General features: G+C 47.7%; 1 pseudogene; it reads right to left on the reverse strand.

Moving 5' to 3' along the window:
* LOC102489772 (NADH dehydrogenase [ubiquinone] 1 subunit C1, mitochondrial pseudogene) overlaps positions 1-4606 on the reverse strand; it is a 77705-nt pseudogene that overhangs the window by 65362 nt on the left and 7737 nt on the right.

The following is a 4606-nucleotide window of genomic DNA, read 5'->3' on the forward strand; positions in this document are numbered from 1 at the left end:
ACGTAGCCATTACGCTAACTGCTGGTCCCACCACAATCCCTTTTCCTCCATTCTCTTCTCGGGATTTTGGACATGCATGTACACACACACGGCATGAGTTTTTAGCTGCCAGGTCCTGGTATCGAGCCGCAGTCGACTGGATGGGAGTCCAACATTGTAACTGCTACCCCATCTGCTGGCCCATCAGCTGTCAAAAATGTTTGAAACATGTTTTCTTATTCATTATAGAGCTCACACGAATGTGAGTACTTTCTGTGGGGTCTGGTCATTCCAGGTTCTCCTTCTTCCAGTTCTCCAACCTAGTAGATCTTGGGCACTCAAGCATGCATGCATGTGCTGGTGTTTCATGCTGACTGGACTGGGGATTCGAACCACAGTCGATGTGTGAGATCCAGCTTCTCTCAAGCAGTGCATTACCACTGCACCACAAAAACAGCCTGCAATACACATTTTTTAAACACCTACTGTACACCCGCAGCACATGTGACATGGGAGGATGGCACGAGAGCAAAACATAACACACAGCATAGTCCCCTCCTTTCTCCTGCACTTGCAGAAGGCTGAGGTGTGTTTCTGGAATACCCACTTTATTTCATGGGTCTTGCCATGGATCTCTGCCCCTGTGCCACTGTTGTCATTGCAATTGCCGTGTACTGAGCAGCTGTTAAGGGCCAGGCATCGTGCTAAGTGCTTTACATGTAGTATTTCATCACGATGTGCTACGATAGTCTTTTGTTCTGTTTTTGTTTTTGTTTTTGTTTTTGCCATGAGCTTGCTGGAGAGACAGAGAGAAAGTGAGAAATCACCCCCAGAGGGGATGGCCATACTGCAATCCCGTCTCCTCTCAGGATTATGGGGATGCACATACACACATGCCTTGCATGATTTTCTTTCTTTCTTTTTTGTAGAGAGATTTTTACTATAGGGCATGTGCACTTGTCAGGGAGAAAGAGAACAACAGAGAGACAGAAAGCAAGAAATCACACACACACACACACACAGAGGGGATGGCCACACTGCAATTCCTTCTCCTCCATTTTCTTTCTGGGATTTTGGGCACACATACACACGTACTCAGTGTAAGTTTCAAGTTGCCAGGTTTGGGACCCCCAATTACAATCACCCATGTAGGAATCCAGTGCCTTAACCCCCACGCCACCTGCTGGCGCCCCTGGCATGATTTTCAGGTTGCCTGGGTCTGGGACTGGAACTGCAAAGTCGTCTGTATGGAATCCAGTACCTTAACCTCCATGATAGCTGCTGGCCCCGTGTTATAATGCTCTTACTCCATGTTACTACCTGAGGAAGCAGAGGCCGTGAAATGTCAGAAGCTTTCCCAAGGTGACTGGCTGCCAGAGCAAACTACAGTCACACAGTCGTGTGTTCAGGACAGATACGTGTGGAGAAATGTGTCGTGGGCGATCTCATTGTCGTGCAAACATCCTAGACTGTACCTGATAAACCTAGACGGCTGAAACAACAGAAGTTTATCTTCTCACAGCTCTGGGGTCTGGAATGGCCAAGACTGAAGTTCTGGCAGGGTTCGATTTCTGGCGAGGGCCCTCCCTCTGGCTTATACAGGTCATGGTCTCACCACATCTCTGTCTTCTCGCAGCCTTTCCTTCGTGCTCTGGGGGTACAGGGAGGGAGTTAGGACTTTCACATGTAAATTTTGAGGGGACAGAATTCATTTCATAGCAGTGACATGTCCAGGAAGTAGTGGAATTAGATTCAAACTCAGGTTTTCTTTCTCCAGAACCTAATTACTTTTTTCAAAAAAAGAATTATTTACTTAATTTTATTTATTATATTTTTCTCTTTTTTTAAAAATTGACCAGAGAGAGACAGAGAGAGAGGGGGAAAGTAAGAAAGCAAGTCACCAGTCTGGGACTCAAACTGTGGTCAGTCATACGGGAGTCCAGTTCCTTAACCACTAGGCCACCTGCTGGTCCCTCAGAACCAGATTTCTTTTTTTGTTTGTTTAAATTATTTATTTAATTGTGATGCCAGCAGGTGGCATGGTGGTTAAGAGTGCTGGACTCCCACATGGCTGACCATGGTTCAAGCCCCAGATCTGGTGGTTTGCTTTCTCACTTTCCCTCACTCTCTCTCTCACTCTGTCCCTCTCTGGTCAAATCAAAATAAATAAACAAATAAAGTTAAATAAAATAATTATTTTAAAAATTATTTATTTAACTGTATTTGGTATTATTATTTTTTAATTTGCTATAGAGCATATGTATCCACCAGAGAGAGGGAAAGCAAGAAAGCAAGCTACCAGGTCCAAGACTTGCACCACGGTTGGCCCTAAAGGAGTCCAGCACCTTAACCACCACACCACCTCTGGCCCCCTGATTTCTTATTTTAACACCATTTTTGATAGTGCAGACGCAACCTCATTATTTTCCTTTTCCTTTTTTATTTTTAGATTTTTGTCATAGGGCATGAGTGCTTACCAGAGAGAGATGCAGAGAGGGAAAGTGAGAACTCATTCCCCAAGGGAGATGGCCATGTGGCAATTCCTTCTCCTCTTAGAATATTGGGCATGCACACATATGTGCCCAGTATGTTTTTTAGACCACCGGGTCTGGGGCTTGAACTATGGAGCTGGCTATGTGAGATCCAGCATCTTAATTAACCACCAGGCCACCTCCTGGCCCTATGTTTATTTTCTGAAACATGGAAAACATAACAAAGCTATTCTCAGCCACTTATTCTTCCAGATAACATCAAGCATGACCCTGACGCCCCATGTCAGTGAGGACTGATGTCTTGATCCCACTGAGTGCCCCATCCAGGGCTGCTGTGCTGTCCCTGAGAGAGGTCGTGTGGTTCTCCTCACAGAGATCTCACACACACTTCTTTCCAAGGATTCTCCTTTCTTTACTCTGTCTCAGGATGAGAGGGATTCCTGTTCTTTGGGCAGTGACCCAGCCTGGGCCGTCTGCAGGGTCCCTGGCTGGGTCCAGAAGGGATGCTGCGAGACCCAGTGGCCAGGAGAGAGGCTTGGCTTGTCCCTGTGGGCAGCTGCCCTTTGCTCGATGGCTGACCCAGAAACAAACAGTGCTTCTTGTCCTTGCAGCCTGCGGTGGGGAGAAGCCACAGAGCCCTGCGCTCTCGGAAGCAGGCCCAGCAGTGAGAAGGCCAGCTTATGTTTGTTTAGACCCAGAGTGCCTGGCTTAATCCACATGAGGATGTGTGTCTCGGGGGCCGCTGATTCAGCCCGCACACAAGTGTGCATCCATCCCTTCACCAAATCTCCCTCCGCCTGCTGACTCTGCCCGCGTGCCCGGCGCTGGGCAAGCTTAGTCTAGTAGGAGGGCCTCAGCAGGTGCACAGACATTCCTGCCGCAATGAGGAGTGAGGCAGATGACCATCCCAGCCTCACTCCCACCTGAAAAAGACACCGAATACTGACTCGCCGTTGAATAACTCGGCAACAAACATTACTGAGCATCTACTAGGTACTGAGTGTTTTCACGTACTGATCACACGTCTTTGCAATTACCTTTATTCGTTTATCTTAAAATTTTGCCAAAGGACACATGTGCTCACGAGAGAGAGATAGAGAGAAGATGGAGAAGGAGAAAGCGCCCCGCCCTCCATGGGGCATGGTCACACTGCAATCCCTTCTCCAATTCTCCCTCCTGTTGAGATTTGGGGCACACACAAACACCTAGCATGTTTTTTAAGCTGCAAGGGCTGGGATTCAAACTGTGCAGTCAACCATGTGTGATCCAACTGCTTAGCCACTAGGCCATGAGGTTGGCTCACAATTACCACCCCCCCCTTTTTTTCTATAAGGTGAGTTATGCCTGCCAGAAATAGAGAAGGGGGGAATGAGAACACACACCCCTGAGGGGTGACTTCACTGCAATCCCTTCTTTCTTCTCCTGAAATTGTGGGCACATACGCACACATGTCCAGTATAGCTTTCAAGTCACCAAGTCCAGGACTCAAACTATAGTTGGCGATGTGGGAGTCCAGCACCTTAACCACCATGCCATTTGCTGGCTCCACAATTGCTATTTTTTGAGAGAGAGAGAGAGAGATTTTTGCTGTAGGGCACATGTGCTTGCCAGAGAGACGGAGAGAGACAGAGAGACAGAAAGCGAGAAATCTCACACACACACACACACACACACACACACACCTGCCAAGGGGGATGGCCACACTGCCGTCCCTTCTCCTTCATTCTCCTTTCAGGGTTTTGGGCACACACACACATGTCCCCAGCATGAGTTTCAAGTTACCAGGTCTAGGACTTGAACCACAGTCGACTACGTGATGTAACCATTACACCACCTGCTGGTCCCCATAGTTGCCTTTTTGTAAAAGAAAGTTTCTTTCTCTCTTCCTTCCTTCCTTCCCTCCTTCCTTCCTTTCTTTCTTTTCCTTTCTTTTTCTTTCTACCATAGCAGGGGAGAGAGAAAGACAACTCCCCCCTACCGACGCTGCCATGCACCCAGCTTCAGCGGGGATCATGCCCCGGCGTGCTCAGGGGGATATAGTGTAGGAATAAGGTTAAACGAGGTTACGAAGAAATATAGGTAACGTGCTACATCAAGTTGGAGGGGGGGGACGAGAATTACTTCAATTTAGGTGA

The sequence above is a fragment of the Tupaia chinensis genome, unplaced genomic scaffold (genome assembly GCF_000334495.1).
Source record: "Tupaia chinensis unplaced genomic scaffold, TupChi_1.0 Scaffold000348_1, whole genome shotgun sequence".
NCBI lineage: Eukaryota > Metazoa > Chordata > Mammalia > Scandentia > Tupaiidae > Tupaia > Tupaia belangeri.